Here is a 17,568-nt window from a genome sequence, read left to right as displayed (position 1 = left end):
TCTGTCCCAAAAATAAATAAACGTTGAAAAAAAAAATAAATAATAATGATCTACAGAGTTGCCCAGTTGGCTTTAATGCACGTAATGTACTCCCGGGGCCTCGTGGCAGTTTGTTTGGGAGTGGTTTGGGAGTTCCTGGCCTCTGGGGTGGGCGTCCTTGGGGAAGAGCACCTTTCCTCATCTCTGGGGGAGGCAGAGCCTAAGGCAAGGCTCCCTGGCTTTCGCACCAGTCTCGTCCGCCTCCCAGCTCTGCTGTGACAGCAGCCAAGCGTTTGCCTTCTCTGAGCCTCAGTTTTCTCATCATAAAATGGAGGCGGTGTTCCCTTTAAAGGTACGCCGGAAAGGTTAAATGAGGTAACATGGATGGATCGCAGATGAGGTAAAATCTGTGTGTGCAGACAGCAAAAATGAAACGCAGGGAGCTGTGGTGGACTGGGGGCGATGATGGCCACTGAAAATCCGTCCCGTCCCTGTGCGCGTGAGCCACTCTCCCCGGCAAGAGCTGGAGTCTGTTCCCTCCCCCATTCAACTGGGCTGGGCTTGTCATTGGCTTTGACTAGTACAGTGTGGCAGAAGTGACACTGTACCACTTCCAGGCTGAGGCCCTAACGGGCCCGGCAGCTCTGCCTTTGGCTTCTAGAAGCTGCCCCATAAAGCTGCCACATAGGAGAGTCTGAACCATCGGATAGCAGCAGGGAGGGGGAAGCAGTCAGCCCCTGTCTGGCCATCTCAGATGAGGCAACAGCCACGTGAGGGAAGCCAGACCACGTGGGTCACCAGATGACGATGGCAGTCACAGGTGAAGAACAGCCCAAATGAACCCAGCCCAGAATATGGATTCATGAGCATATAAAATGGCTGTTGTTTTAGAATGATTTATTGTACGGTCATAGGTAACTGATAAGGGGCTTATAAGGAAATCTTTTGAAAGCTTGAAGAATATACTTAGGTTATATTCAAAATTAACAGGATGGGGCGCCTGGGTGGCTCAGTCAAGTCAGGTAATTTCAGCTCATGTCATGATCTCATATTTGTGGATTCAAGCCCCACGTCAGGCTCTGAGCTGGTGATGCAGAGCCTGCTTGGGATTCTCTCTGCCCCTTCCCAACTTGTGCACGTGCTCTCTCTCTCTCTCTCTCTCAAAATAAATAAATAAACTTAAAATTTTTTTTATTTTATTTTTTATTTGAGAGAGACAGAGAGAGACAGAGTGCGAGCAGGGATGGGGCAGAGAGAGGGAGACACAGAATCTGAAGCAGGCTCCAGGCTCTGAGCTGTCAGCACAGAGCCCAAAATGGGGCTCAAACTTATGAACCCTGAGATCATGACCTCAGCCGAAGTCGGACGCTTAACTGACTGAGCCGCCCAGGTGACCCGAACTTAAACATTTTTAACAGGACACCTTCATGGTACCCGCATTTAGCTATTCCCAAACTATTTAACAGAAGGACCTGTGATTGTTGGCTAAACCCCACTAGGAAATTCTCAGGCTTGTTCTTGTTAACTTCTGAAGCCTATAGTCCGAGCAGTGGTCTTTGGAGAAGGTGCTACCTGGGAAGAAGGTAACTCTTGAGTAACCTGCTGCCAGAATAGGAACTTTCACCATCTAGCTCAGATCCCTCCTGTGAAGCAAGAGTGATTTCTTCCTTCTCTCAGCACACAGTTCTCGCCACTGACTCTGCTGTCGGCACAAAGTGGGTCACTATGTCCTGCCTGCAACGCCTGCTATTGTTTTTGAGCTGCTTCTAAACCACCTTGCATTGCTATTTAACTTGTGTTAATGTCTCCAGAGATAGAGGACGGTCCCACAGCTCTGTGTACCCCAGGACAGTCCTTGCCACCTAATCCTCAACAATGTCAGTTAATTTGATCAAATCACACCACCACAGGATGAAAAGAAAAGAAAAGAAAAGAAAAGAAAAGAAAAGAAAAGAAAGAAAATGGCATAGTTTTATGCTTCAGCCACACTAAGCAAACTGCATTTCCCAGCACCCCTTTGTGCCTTTGCACAGACAGTAGCTGGCTGGCCCGGGCCTGGTACAAGAAAGGACTTTGGTAAGTATGGGGAGAAAGTGAGAGGGAATGTGGACAGCCAGCCACGCAGAATTAGAGCCTGCACAGGAGAGGCTGCATATACACATTCAGGCCACTGGGGGGCGAGTCACCTCTACCCTCTGGGGAGGCCCCAGCACAGAGGTATTTATAAGCTCCAATAGTTATGAAAGAGCTCTTTGTAAATTTCCATTTCCCATGTACTGTGTATTTTATGAGTCTATTTCTTACAGGGTTACCCTAACTGACTGAGAAGTTATCTTTCTTCATACTCTCCTGGAAGGGCTCAATCTTTCAGAATCTAATAACACAGGCTATTAGATTACCTAGAAGGAAATTATTTGAGATTTGTGAAAGGCTTATACCAACAAAGCCAGTCAAAGCCAGAGCTTTCTCTCACAGGCCTCGTAGGTAGGAATGTATGGTATACAGATAGGCAATCTGATGGCACTCATCAACACATGACATACACATGTGTTGTTTGATTCAGAAATTCCACAGAAATACTCATTCAACTGCCCAGTGGTTGAGGTGCAAGGATGTTCATTACAGCCTCAGGTCTGAAACAGCCTAACTTTCAATGAATATGAGATTGGTTGAATAAATCATAGGACTTCTCTTCAGTGAAACATTATACAGTCATTACAAAGAAGAAAGTAGTCTTTGCAACAAATATTGCTGGAAAAATCAGCAATATTTGGGAAGATATGGTAAGAAAAATCAGTCTTCCATATGCAGAACAAAAATTATTCTTAACTCTTACTTTACCCCATACATAAAAATTATCTCAAAATGGATCATAGACTTAAGAGAGAAAATTATTAAACTTCTAGAAGAAAACACAAGAAAATCTTAGTGACCTTGAGCTAGGCAAAGATTTCTCTTCAAATTAAAATTTTTTCTTAAATAAAAATGGCATATATTTAAGATATACAGCATGTTTTGGTACACATATATTTTGTGAAATGATTACTGCAGTCAAGACAATGAACATATCTGTCAACTCGTATAGTTACCTTTTTTCTAGTGAAAACACTTAAAAACTACTCTCTTAGAAATTTCCACTGCACCAAAACAGTATTGGTAACCGTAACCCCCATGCTATATGTTATTATTCATCCTATATAACTGAAACTTTGTACCCTCTGACCAATGTCTCTCCATTTCCCCCATCTTCCCCAGCCCCTGGTAATCACCATTTGACCCTTGGGTTCTATGAAAAGAAGCTTTTTAAATATCAGGACATAAAATGCATGAAGCATTTAAGAAAAATGTTAAACTGGACTTGATCAAAAATTTTAAACTTCTGCTCTATGAAAACCAATGTTAAATTGAAACGACAAGCCAAAATGAGCACCTGGGTACCTGGGTGGCTCCGTCAGTTAAGCGTCTGACTTTGGCTCAGGTCATAATCTCATGGTCCATGAGTTTGAGCCCTGCATCGGGCTCTCTGCTGTCAGCACAGAGCCTGCTTCAGATCCTCTCTTCCCATGCCCCACTCATAAACGTGCTCTCTCTCCCTCTCTCAAAAATAAACAAACAATAAAGAAGAAAAGAAAAGGCAGGGCAGGGCGCCTGGGTGGCTCAGTTGACTGAATGTCTGATTTCTGCTCAGGTCATGATCTTGCAGTTCGTGGGTTTGAGTCCCACGCTGGGTTCTGTGCTGACAGCTCAGAGCCTAGAGCCTGCTTCAGATTCTTTGTCTCCCTCTCTCTCTGCCCCTCCCCTGCTTGCACTCTGTTTCTCTCTCTCTCTCAAAAATAAATAAACATTAAAAGAAAAAAACCTCTCTAAAAAAGAAAACACAAGCCAAAGACGATAAGTAAATATTTGCAAAACACATATATGATAAAGGATGCATATTCAGAATATATAAAGAACTTTACAAGTCAATAATAGTAAAGCAAGCCAATTAAAAGAAAAGGGCAAAAGGTGTAAATAGATACTTCACCAAAGGAGATACGTGAATGGCAAATAAGCACATGAAAAGATATTCAACATCATTAGTCATTAGAGAAATGTAAACTAAAACCTTAATGAAACGCCACTACATACTACTAGAATGGCTAAGTTTAAAAAGACAGACATTTCCAAGTGTTAGTAAGGATGTGGAGCTGCTGGGACTCTCACACATTGCTGCTGGGAATGCAGAATGGTGCAACCGCTTGGGAAAACAGTTTGGCAGTTTCCTTTAAAGTTAAATATGCACTTACTCTACCACAACAATTCTACTCATAGAAATGAAACCGTATATCCACCCAAAGACTTGTACATGAATGTTCATAACTACTTTCTTTATAATAATGAAAAACTAGAAACAACCCAAATGGCCATCTACTGGTGTAACCGGTTGTGTACAATACAATACTACACGGCAGAAACAAGTCATAGGGATGAATCTCAAATGCATTATGCTAAAGCCAACACCACAAAAGGCTACATACTGCATAACTCCATCTATAAGGCATTCTGGAAAAGGCAACACTACCGGATGGAGAACAGATCAGTGGTGACCAAGAGTTAAGGGTCGTGAGAATCAGCTATAAAGGGAACTTTTGGTGGTGATGGGGGATGTTCTTTATCTTGACTGGAGTGGTTGTTTGCCTCCTTTGTCAAAACACGTCAAACCATACTCTTAAAAAGGGTGAGTTTTATGTGAATTTTCCTGCAATAAGCTTGACTTTAAAAAAAATGAGGCAAAGATAGTTTACATTTATGCATGGACATGGAAGGCTGTCCAGAGAATATTGCTGACTAAAACTGCAAAGGTGCAGTGCATCTGACCACACATCTGAACAAACAAGCAAATCTATTTATCAATTATGTATATGTGCAGAGAGAAAGATCTAAAATAATACACATTTCACACTTGGAGATGGAAGTATGTAGGATAAGAGATGGAGGGAAATTCCCTCTTTACTCTTATACATATTTGTATTGGAAATTTTTGCAATGAGTGTAACTTAATTTGTAACTTAAAAGATATATTTTTTAGCAGAATCAGAGTCTTGGCAATCTTAGGAGTAAGGAAGGAAGAAAGTGGGGGGGAATAAAAGGTGTCTTTTCTCCATGTATGAGATCCAACAAGTCCCTGCCAACGTGCTGAGAGGCACAGATAGAACATTTTGATTGGTCCTGCCAGAAAACAGATCTCTGAGCATGTTCTGGCCTGGAATTAACGATGATTCAGTTATGCTAAGGCCCTGGCCACCTCCTGCTGGCAGCTGCACCAGCAGGAGAGAGATAAGACAGGGCAACTGAGAGGCCCAGGGAAAGTCCCTCCTCACAGCTCCCTGTCCTCTGACAACTCAAGCTGAAATCAGAGCCAGAACCCATGGAGCCTCGAGATGCAACAGAAAGACCCACCAGAGAACCAGAAAGTCTAATTAGATGAATTAGACTCACCAAGGCCTTGAATCTGCAGTTCTAATCCCAGGGCAGGGAGCTTGCTGTCCTCACTTTCAGGGAAGAGATTTTGCACCGAGTTGGCCTTGAACTACCTGGATGCAATCACAATAACAACAATAATCTTACCCAATTCAGTGTTTCTCAAACTGTGCTAGAGATGCTCCCACTGTAAGAGATATTCCATTTTTACAAAGTAGAGGAGTTCCCATAAATTGAGAAACACTGTCTACTTTATGCTCCTTTTGGAAATTTACAATATATATAAGTATACTAAAGCCACTGGTGTGTCCTGTAGTAAAGAAACCATTTTACTTGCACTTACCTCTCAAAGTATTTGACTCTCAAACCCATTTTTATTTAATTCTTATTTGATTCCCCCTTTTCTTCTTATCTAGGTTCTATACAATAAATACATTACTGATGTGCTAGATAAATAATTACAATGTAGGGCTTTATTTTTTTATAAAATCTTTTTTTATCATTTTCTCCCATTTGTTGTTCATGCAGTGAACAACAGTGAGATTAGACTTGTAATTCCTATTTTACAGATAAGAAAACTAAGGCTTATGGGAGGCTCTGGTGACAGCAGCAGACAGCGGGTCACTGGCAGGTGGAGTGATTACCAGCAAGACTGGACCTGAACCCTCGTGCTGGTACACTGAGCCAGAGGTCATCAGCGCTCCCAGGCCTGGACTTGTTCTCCAAGGGAACATCAATCAACCTCATCTTTACCTGGAACTGGACCTAGAAATGCTGTGAGTCCAAGAATCGTTCAGCTCTGAAGATGCGAAAGCACACTCTTGGTAGGGAGGACAGGAAATCTTTTATGGTAGGAAGTTAGGGAGGGCTGGAGACTTCAGAGGAGATCTCCCAATGGTTTACGATGACCGAGGAGTGATGGTTCTTGAACTGAAACCTGTAAGGAGGGAAAACATCCTGATTCCCAAGCAAAGCCAGTTTTCTGGTGTTACTTATTTCAAGGACGATAGAAAGGTATGAACTCAAAAGAATAAAGCCACCAAAGAACATAACAGATCTTAGCCCCACTTTTGAAGGTCAGGCGGTGAGTTTACCAGATTTCCCCTAGGGTAAACCCCAGAAAACTTAGTTGAATTCACTTCATTCTCTTCTAGCCAGTCCAAATGCATGTTTCTAGTTAACCACTGTTTGAACTTACCATGTGTTCATTGCAAAATTTTATTTTTACATATTTATTGGAAGAACATTACCACCCCAGTTCCCCTGCCTCCCCCTTACCTAAACCCCACTGCCTCATCACATCACATCCAGCACAACCCCACTTAGAGACAGTGGTTCTTCTTATCTTCTAGATTAGATGGAGTACAGAGGAAGGGCTGCCCTCACAATTTGATTTGGTTCAAGGTAAAGACAAAGCATCATTTTCAAATGATCTAGTCTCTGTCCAGCTGGAGGTAGCAATCATACCTTTCTATGGCATGTGGCTGTGTTGTTTGGCAAGGCCCTAGAACAGGACCATTCCTAACACATCGATAGGCAGATGCTGACCAAGGCTCTGAGGTAAAGGGTGGGAAAGGGCACTGCCTGTGCCACATATAATGATGCATCCTCCCGTGGCATCATGGGAAGGGAGATATTGGCCAAGATGAACAATAATCGGAAGCAGCTGAGGAGCCTTTTAGAATTACAGACTTTTAGGAAACAATACACTATGACACAAAGGACATACACGGGGACTGCAGTCCATGCTGCTTTGGGGTCTGTGTAATTCCTGTAACCAGGAGGTTCTCCATCCTGTAGGCTATCATGGAACAAACTGCATAAACTGGGAGCCACAGCATTCCATATTACTCTACTCCTTAAAGACTTAAAGTGCTTTAAAAATACTCAGCCCACAGAGAAAGGGTGGCCTGCAAGGCCAAATATATAGCTATACAATCTTGGATAAGAACAGGTGACTTTTTTTTTTAAGCACTAGAGAGAAAAAATTTTCCATCGAGTTATCATGGATTATGTGATTACCTGTTTCCTTATATACAGAGTTACCCAATATAACTGTGATGTTTCACAAACACATGCATGTCCCCAGGAAGTGGAGGCAAAAGGCTAAACTGGAGAAGATGGAAACAGAAAGAATGATTCGGGAAGGTAAGAGAGAGGTCAGAGGACTCATTCATTCATTCAACAAATATTTACCCAGTTCCTACTGTGCTCCAGGCAAAGATCTTGGAGTTGGGGATTCAGTGTGAATCAAATGTAAGAAATTTCTAGCCCCCAGGGACTTAACTTCTAGTGGGAGTCTCAAGACAGACAAGAAGCATGTATAATAAAAGGGCCATGTTATTACATTATGCATCGTAATCAAGAATAACGGAGAGATATAATTAATCAAGAGAGCCTCATGAAGGGAAGTAAAAGGTAAGAAATTAGGAAGGTAAGAGAAAAGTTTGCCTTTAGTCCTCAAGGGGGGGGTTCATGAAAGAGTCTGAGGCAATTCTGACCTTACGGGATGGAAATACCAACATCAGCCACTGTTCACTAAACATCTATTGCACTTGTACATATTACTTGCACATTTTTTGAAAGCCTCACAGCAACTCCATGAGGTAGGTGTTACTATCTCCATGTGACTCATGAAGAAACCAGGGCTGATAAAGGCAATTGAGGTCATCTGCCCAAGGCCGCAGAGCTAGAACACAAAGCTGGCTGCATACCCCAAAGTGTGGATTCTTTACACTGTACTATTCAGCCCCGGGCCCAGACACCACAGGGAGAGGGCAGGTGGGTGAGGGAAACTACTCTGGCCCAGGGCTTAGAGTGGGCATGAACATGGCCTTTCCAGGGCCACCAACAGGGCCTCTTGTCCAGAGTCCTCAGAGGGAAACAGAATGGGCTGAGCCTAGGTGACAGATGCTGGCAGATTCTGACAGCCTGGAAGAGCAGAAGGTCACTTCCAAATGGGAATGACTCTACAATGACTGGATGGGGGATATTTTATATGTGCTCAGTGCATTCCAGCTCCCACTCATGCTGGAAATTGCTAGCAGGGACAGTCTGCCTTGTGTTCTCCCTGGCCTGACAGTCAATTCCAGAATACCTGTTCTTCTATACTCCCACCCCTTCATGTCCAAATGCTCCCAGTTTTCTCAAGTTCAAATGTTTCCTCTCCACGAAGAGTTTGCCAGGAGGAATGTGTTCTACCCCCCAGCCCCCAGGAACTTCCCTAGCACATTCTTGGATCTTCATTCTTGGCACTTGAAGGCAGTGTGCGTGGGGTCAACAGCCACAGTTTAAGCATGGCTTTGAAGCCATTAGCCAGTTCAAATCCTGACTCTGCCACTCACTGTGGGGAAACTCTTCAGGAGTTCAATAAAGATAATATTCCTTGATGTTATCTCTATGAAGTAGAAGTGATTAACCTAGAGTTTCCTTGGGCTAGAAATACCCACGTCTCAGGATTCCGCTTTTTCCCTTCAGGACTCCTGAGGAGGGGTCTCCACGCAAGCCTTACAGCAGCCAAATGGGAACACTTTATTACTTGTAACAACCCAGAGTCTGGGAAAGGCTGAGTTGGAAGGTGTTGGCTAGGCCTGCAAGCCACAGAGGGTGGCCTGCTTCCTCCCCCAAAGAATTGTGATGGCCAGCCCTTCTTTGAGCTTCTGCTTTCCTTCCTCCATGCGCCCCCCCCCCCCCCCCCCCCCCGCCCCGCCACCACCACAGGAACAAGAATGAAGAAGATGCAACAGAGGCCACACCTGGGTAAGCAGCCCCTAGGAAGCCTCCTGACCCCATGTACAGAAGGACAGGTGGCTCTCCCACAAAGCTGATCTTTAACGTGGAGTGACGCTGCCCGTGGGCAAAATGGCCCAATCCATGTCCTGGGTTCTGACCAACCAGACCGATAACTCCTTTCCTTCTAAAAAACATGGAGACATAAATTTAGAAGGGGATGGCCCAGGGTGGAAGTATGGGGAGAGAGGTCTCCTCTTTAACAGTATGGATTTGATATAGCCTTCTAAACTGCCTTACACAATGCTGCCACATAATAGGGGCAATCTAAACTACTCAGAAATAAGAATACTTATGTGGGTATGTATATATGCAAATACGAGTATAGATCTAGTCTGTGTGTTCAACCTTATAATATGCTACTTAGCTGTATTTTATTTCTGAGTAAGTTGTTAATCACTTGAGCACAAGGCTCATGACTGCTTGATCCCTTTATTCCCCTAAGTGTCAACTCAGCTACACAGCAGGCCTTCAAAGTGTCAAATCGGTTAATGAAATGGTTTGGATGGTATACACAAGACAGATAAACTACACTGCAGTACATCCAAAACCTTAAGAGTAATTCACACTGGGGCATCTAGGTTGAGCATCCTACTTTGGCTCAGGTCATGATCTCATGGTTCATGAGTTCGAGCCCCACATCTAGCTGCTGTTAGCACAGAGCCCACGTTGGATCCTCTGTCCCCCTCCTTCTGCCTCTCCCTACTTGTGCTCTCTTTCTCTCTCTCTCAAAAAACATAAATAAAAAAACATTAGAAAAAAAAGAGTGATTCATGCTGGATCAAGAATTCCGTTGTGTTGTTTCAGAACAGACTTTTTTTTTTTTTTCCAAAGTTTATTTATTTTTGGGATAGAGAGGGACAGAGCATGAACGGGGGAGGGGCAGAGAGAGAGGGAGACACAGAATCAGAAACAGGCTCCAGGCTCTGAGCCATCAGCCCAGAGCCCGACGCGGGGCTCGAACTCACGGACCGCGAGATCGTGACCTGGCTGAAGTCGGACGCTTAACCGACTGCGCCACCCAGGCGCCCCCAGAACAGACTTTTCTATTGCCAAGGGAATCATGAGTTTGCAGCTGCAGAGGAGTCAGCTTTAAATGAGATGACACATGTAAGGCAGCTTGGGCATAGGCTGGTCTTTAAATGTGAGGTTCCAGAGGTCCCTCTCTGAATTGGTGCCTTTGTGAGGGCCTTGGCTCCCACCTGCCTCCCCCAGGCTCTATGATGTGCCAGACTCCTCCCATGTCAGTGATACCACCTGGCCCGCGACGAAAGAACCAGCTCAGCCCAGCTCTAGCTTCAGGAAATAAATGTCATCAACCCCTGAGAAATAGACTTCAGAGAGGAAGATGCTGACATACTGTCAATTACAGTCTGGGATTCTCCACACACTGCCTGAAAAATGCATGAACCCAGTGTATTTGTTTGCTAGGGCTGCCCTAACATAACACCACAGATTGGGTAGCTCCAGCAAACAAATGTGTTTTCTCACAGATCTGGAGGCTAGAAAATCTCACAGATCTGGACAGGAAAAAAAAAAAAAAAAAAAAAGGGGCCAAGTTTTCTCTCTTAGATGCCTAAAACTAAAAACCTATGAATGTGGAGTAAGTAGATTTGGCATGCACCAGATTTAGCATGCTCCAGATCACCCAGAGGGTTTGTCAAAACACAGATTTCTGTTTCTGACTCAGAATGTCTTCGAAGCTGGGTGGGGGTTTACATTTCTTAGATTTCAAGGTGCTGTTGCTGCTGGTCTACTTTAAGAACCACTAGTCTAAGGTTCAGTTAGCAAAAGGAGTGTATCCACAGTGATTGAATTATTGGGGCATAATTATCCAGATGACCATTTGTTTCAATGGGGAATTCTGGACAAATTTATAACTGCCCTAGAGAATTCTACTTTGTAGCAGTGTTCTTCTGGTCTCATCTTCGATGTTCCTCCCCTCCCTTTACCATTGTATTCACCCTAAAAGCATGTATAACCTCATTTCCAGATTACAGTTGTAACTATATTTCACTTTATTGGTGCAGAAATTCTCTGGAAGAGGCCTGTGGTTTGCAAATTCAAAGACATACTTTGAATTGAAGCCAATTTAAATATATAGCTCATTACTTTTTTTGTCTTTCATACAGACTCCAAATTTCTTCTACAATTCCCCCTTTATGTATCAGTTTGAATTGCATTTTTAAAACTGAATGGTTCTTGAATTAGGAACTCCACAAACCCAAGGCAACTGGTAAGCGGTAGCATCCAAAATGCAAATGACCTTCTAAAGTAATTTTCCATTTTTATTCCTGCCCTATTTCAGTCAGTCTGGGAGATTCTTGGAAAGAACATGTGCTAAAAGCATTTCCATTTATATTAGTAGTTGGCTCCATAAATAGCCAATTTGTTCTACTTTTCTCTGGATCATCCTCAAACCTATTAGCCTAAGCTGAGTCACACTGTCAAAGAAAGCTGACATGGTTTATATTCAAATAGATCAAACTTGTTAGTCCCGGTATACAACTATAAACACATTTAGAGAGAAAAGAAAAAGAAAACTACAATATATTCCCAGAAATCAGTAGTGTTTCTATACAGTAATAATGAAATAGCAGAAAGAGAAGTTAAGAAAACTCCATTTACTTTTTTTAATCATTTTATTTTTTAATTTTTTTTTGAGAGAGAGAGAGAGAGAGAGGGAGAGAGAGAGAGAGAGAGAGAGAGAGAGAATCCCAAGTAGGCTTTGCACTGTCAGCACATAGCCCAACATGGGGCTCAATCTCATGAACTGGGAGATCATGACTTGAGCCTAAATCAAGAGTCGATGCTTAACCGACTGAGACACCCAGGCTCCCCAAGACTCCATTTCCAATTGCACCAAAAAGAATAAAATACCTGAGAATAAACTTAACCAAAAAGGTGAAAAACGTGTACTCTGAAGACTATATACAACACTGATGAAAGAAATTGGAGATGACACAAATGGAAAGATACTCCATGCTTATAGACTGGAAGAATTAATATTTTTTAAATGGCCACACTACCCCCAGGGCAATCTACAGATTCATTGCAATCCCTCTCAAAATACCAACAGCATTTTTTCACAAAACTATAACAAACAATACTAAAATTTGTATGGTACCACCAAAGACCCTGAATGTTACCCAAAGCAATCTTGAGAAAGAACAAAACTGGAGGTATCACAATTCCAGATTTCAAGATATACTACAAAGCTGTAGTCATCAAAACTGTATGGTACTGGCACAAAAACAGACACACAGATCAATGGAACAGGAACATATAATCCACAATTATATGGTCAATAAGTCCATGACAAAGGAGACAAGAATACATATTGGGGGAAAAACAGTCTCGTCAACAAACGGTTCTGGGAAAACTGGACAGTTACATGCAAAAGAATGAAACTGAACTGCCTTCTAACACCATACACAAAAATGAACTCAAATGGATTAAAGACCTAAACATGAGACCTGAAACCATAAAAATTCCAGAAGAGAACACAGGCAGTCATTTCTCTGACATCTGACACCGGCCATATATACCACCATTGTTTTTGCTGGTGACCTCTCTCCAGCCATAGTGATCTATTTGTATTTAAAATGGAGTATGGCTTAGGGCACCTGGGTGACTCAGTCAGTTAAGTGTCTGACTTCAGCTCAGGTCATGACCTCAAGGCTTGTGAGTCTGAGCCCCACCTTGGTCTGACAGCTCAGAGCCTGGAGCCTGCTTTGGACTCTGTGTCCCCCTCTCTCTCTGCCCCTCACCCACTCATGCCCTCTCTCTCCTTCAAAAGTAAATAAACATTCAAAAAATAAAAATAAAATGGAGTCTGTCTTTACTTATTGTTTTATGAATATACTTGGCTTTTTAAAAATAATGAATGTAAAGTGTTTATTATGCACTGTTTACAGGAAGGATCAAGATATATTAAAAGAGCTAGTGGGAAGCAATTTTCAAAGACCCCAAAGACAAAGTCTCTGGTGAGCCCTTTTTCTCCCATGTCTGCTGGCTCTTATGAAAGCAATCTCCTGTTCTGTTTAGTTCCATATTGTCAGAAATTTGAGGAGCAGCCTCAATTGCACATGGCCAAGCATGTTGCCATGTGTTATCATTGCTGAGGAGCTAGATTTACCCCTTCCGTGGCTGTCCCTCAGAGCCCGGATTCTTCCTCTGTGCCTAAAACAGCCTCCCCTCATACTCTCTTGCAACTTGAAAAACACCATCTCACCTGCATCCTCTTTATTATCAATCTCATTGAGTCAAATCTCAGCCCAAAGTTGGTGTGGAGACCCCAGTAGGTGTTCCAGGGTAGAAGTTTCATCTCATGACTTCTCAGATAAGCAACCTAGAAGCTCATATCTTGCCACATACAGGGTGAGCAAAATGAATGGCACATGGTAGGGATTCAATGGATGTCGAATTAAATAGAAGCTTTACGATCTATTTCTTTATCACTTCATCACTGCTGTTCCTCATACTCTGTCACTGTTCTTTAGGTAACACTGATTTTTTTTTCCCTAAATCTTAAGCCAAGCATTTTGTGAGATCATCAAAATGGAAAATTCCAGAAATTCTCATGTCAAAATCACAGTTTCATTTGTTCTCTTTCAAATCTTTTCTCTTTGAAAATTGTCCCTTCAATGGGGCGCCTCAGTGGTTCAGTTGGTGAAGCATCCGAGTTTGGTTCAGGTCATGGTCTCACGGTTTGTGAGTTTGAGCCCCACATCGGGCTCTCTGCTGACACCTCAGAGCCTGCTTCGGTACTCTCTTTCTCAAAAATAAACATAAAAATGTAAAGTACAAAATTAAATTAAAAAATAAAATAAAATTGTCCCTTCAAGATAAAACCACACAATATGTGATTTTGGAAGTCACTTGATTTCCCTAAGCCTGTTTCCTTATCATAGGAATAACAATAATCACTCCTTTCAAAGGTTGCTGTAAAGATGAAATAAAATTATGTGTGTGAAAGCTCTTAAGGGCTAGCCAAACCTTATCATTATCATTACCTTAAACTCAGATCACAGCAATACTGATATTCAACATTAATAGCTACCTAAAACAGAACAGCCTCACTGATGGAGCTTTCTTTAAAAGGTTATACTACTCTATTTAGAGTTTAGCCATTTTCTCTTCCATATTTTTTTCTTGTTTTCCCACAGCCCTTCATTCCTTGAATCAGTGGCATTCACTTCCTCAGGAGGTAGGTGGGTAGGTCAGCCTGGTTTTGGGAATCCCGTGGCAGAAGTGGGGGGCCTGGCTCCCCATAGCGTAGACCCAGAGGAGAAGCCATATCCAACATGGCATCTGGTGGTAGCACTACAATGTCTAAGGGAGAAGTCCAGGCAGAGGGGCCTGTGAAGCCCTGGACATGCCAGGACAGTGTGGAGAATGCAGCCAGAAACTTCTCAGGGCCACAGAGGGATGTGGAAAGGACTGAGAAGATGGCAAAAGAGCCCTGACAGTTTGCAAAAAGTGGATGCGATCAGCAGAATAGCAGGGTCTGAGGCAGATGAAGCTTCGAGATGGGAACTGCCATGAGGAAAAAGGACAGCTGTGGAAGCTGATCTCCAAAGACGGCCCTCAGTGAAACCACGCCTCCTGACGGTCATGGACCTGCGCAGTCCTCTCTCACACTGAATTTGGGTTGGCCCTGGCACTCACTTTAACCAAGAGAATAATGGCACAAGTAACACAGTTCCAGGCCAAAGTCTTAAGAAAGCCTGGTAGCTTTTACTTGTACCCTGGTGGAAGTCAGCTGCTTTGTGAAAAGCCCAGGTCTTTCTGCTTGTGCAGAGAGACCACTCGAAGGAGTGCCAAGGGCCTAGGGCTGTCCCAGACCAACCAGCTCATGGCTGTCAGGAACAAACCTGTAGTCTCACAAAGTCAGGTTTATTAGCCCACTGCAATGAAACAGACCACATCCAGAGGAACCACGGGACGACTCATCAAAGGTAGAGTTAGCATAGGATTGGAGGGAGGGATGGAGTTTAGGTGGAATATAAATGAAGCTGAGTGCTTTGTTTCTGAATTGAAGAAATCATTTTATTGAGGTCATTGAGGAAACTCAGTGTAAGGTGACATTAAAAGCCAACAATTTTCATGCAAAGCATTTGCAGAATACGTATGCATTATATGAGGAGGGATGAGAGGGCTCAAGGAGGATGAGTGGGGTGCAGACGGAGGACAAAAGATGGGGGTGCATGAGAGAGTGTCAGTATTCCAACCCAGTTACAAATTGGAACAATGGAGGTCTGCTAGGAGCCGGGCAATGGGATTATGACAATAATCCTGGCTGGCCTAGGAAGTGCCAATGGATTCAAAGCCACACATAACATTCTAATTCTTTCGATGGCTATCATTTAAAAAAATTGGGATGCCATCTTTCATAGATCATAAATTCACATACCACGAAATTCACCATTTAAGAATACACAAATAAATGATTTCAGTATTAAATCAAAGGTTCAATTGGCTCAAAGCAAAGCAGGCTCCGTGTAAAGGATTCCATGTCAGATCTGGACTGTGAAGCGGACCCCGAGGTCCTGTTTCCCAGAATGCTATCAAGTTATAACAGATGGAGAAATCTGTGTCCAGAAACTCTGCATGTGCATCGCAAATCAAGGCTGTTTGGGCATGTCACGCTTACTGATAAAAATTCCTGATAATCTATGATTTTAGAAAGCAAAGTTTCTCATGAACGAGAAAGATGGATGTTAGGGCACTTGCAGCTGCAGTGTGTCCTTGGCTAAAATATTTCCTTCTGTTAACTGTGCGTCTGACATTATCCATGTCTCTGATTCCAGCCTGATGAATGGCTAGGCAGATGTTTACATTCATGGTCTGAGCTGATTTTTACTTTCTCAGAGTAAAGAAGGCAACTCAGGACTTCCAGGCCAATGGAGCCTCCAGCGGGCCCAGTTCCAGCTGCCATCTGATGGCCGCTGTGAGAGAGGCCCCAAGCGAGGTTAGGAGAATCAGCTGAGTCCCACCAACCTGCAAAGCTGGGAGAGAGAATAATGTCTTGCATTTAGCTGCTAAGTTTGGGAACGGTTTGTTACCCAGAGATTATGGAATTGGCCAGGCTTGAAGCAAACCTCTCCCCTGATGGCAGGGAAGACCCCCCCAAAATGAGATCATCCTCAGGTAAGAAGGAAACAGGGGAGAGGAGTGAATCGAAAGTAGATGAAGCACTTAGAAGAGATGAGTGTTACCCTCTGGTGATAGAAGTCAGAAAGCGGCTACCCCTGGGGGATGGAGGTTTGACTGGAAAGAGCATGAGGGAGCCCTCTGCATTGCTGGACATGCTATGTGTCTGGATCTGGGAATGGTTACCCAGATGCATACCTACTTAAGAATTCATCAAGCCGTATGCGTAAGATAAGTAGAAATGGAGCTCAGGAGCTGAGTTCTATTACAGAGGAATAAAGAAAAGTCAACCAATTTTGTGAACTATATACCTGCCACAAACATACTATATAAGTGAAAATAAGAGATTACGACAGACACATGAAGGAAACAAATATTTATGTAGGAGAAAAAGTACAAATTATGAATTTAAGGAGGAACATGATTGTGAGCAGGGAACTTAAGAAGAGTATAAAATTACAAAATTGCTGGAATATTCACTCACAATTCCTATTTTATGAATGAAATTAGAAATAGACTTTACCTCTTCAAGGTCATGTCCCTGGAATTAGAGATGGAAGGAAGCTTTGAAACCCTCTTTCACTAGTTCTCAAATTGGGCTGCACACCGGAATCACCTGGGGAGCTTTAAAAATACTGATGCCTGTGCCCCTAGAGATTCTGATGTAATTGGGTTACAGTGCAGCCTGGGATTCAAGATTTTTAAGATCCCCAGGTGGTTTCCGTGTGCTGCCAGGATTGAGAACCACTGGTCAATTTCAACCACTCTTCACAAATGAGAACAGAGGCCCAGTACTGACAAATGGCTTGCAAAGTATCCATTAATTGGCCAAAGCCAATTTTCTCTGATGTGCCTTAATAGGAGGGAGCTGTGGCATGGATAATACCAAACAGTGAATAATCTAAAAATAATTTCTATTTGGTTTGGGAAAGCAGCACGTGACTTCCCGGCCACTGACTGGTCTGCTAATTCAGTTTGGCTCAAATGAATGTGCCTTTTCCTGAGTTTACACTGACAGCCCAGGCCTGTGCTGAGGTGTGGAAGGAAGGCGGCCAAACCAGATATTGACCATGGTCAGTTCCCCAGCTGTCCAAAGCACACAATAACTATACAGACGTGCGGACTTCTCTTTCTTACCAGAAGACTCCACAGAGGGACAAAACTAGCTTTTTCCTGACCCTGTGT

The 17,568-nt window shown here is 43.1% G+C and overlaps 1 protein-coding gene across 5 annotated transcripts in view; it reads right to left on the bottom strand.

Moving 5' to 3' along the window:
• Positions 1-17,568, bottom strand: part of HACL1 (2-hydroxyacyl-CoA lyase 1) — a 92,163-nt gene that overhangs the window by 29,250 nt on the left and 45,345 nt on the right. For 2 of the 5 annotated variants that reach the window (XR_005792045.1, XR_005792041.1), the window contains 2 exons: positions 6,193-6,376; positions 5,458-5,552 (listed from right to left, as the gene is read on the bottom strand). The exons of 1 other annotated variant lie outside the window; for it this stretch is intronic. The gene's annotated coding sequence lies outside the window, so the exon portion shown is untranslated. Of the gene's footprint in view, positions 1-5,457; positions 5,553-6,192; positions 6,377-15,261; positions 16,239-17,568 lie in introns of those variants that run through there. 2 more of the 5 variants (XR_005792042.1, XR_005792044.1) reach the window with 2 other exon arrangements.

Source organism: Herpailurus yagouaroundi, unplaced genomic scaffold (assembly GCF_014898765.1).
Source record: "Herpailurus yagouaroundi ecotype Mexico unplaced genomic scaffold, PumYag 159, whole genome shotgun sequence".
Lineage (NCBI taxonomy): Eukaryota > Metazoa > Chordata > Mammalia > Carnivora > Felidae > Herpailurus > Herpailurus yagouaroundi.
This window is presented reverse-complemented; position numbering and strand designations above follow the sequence as displayed.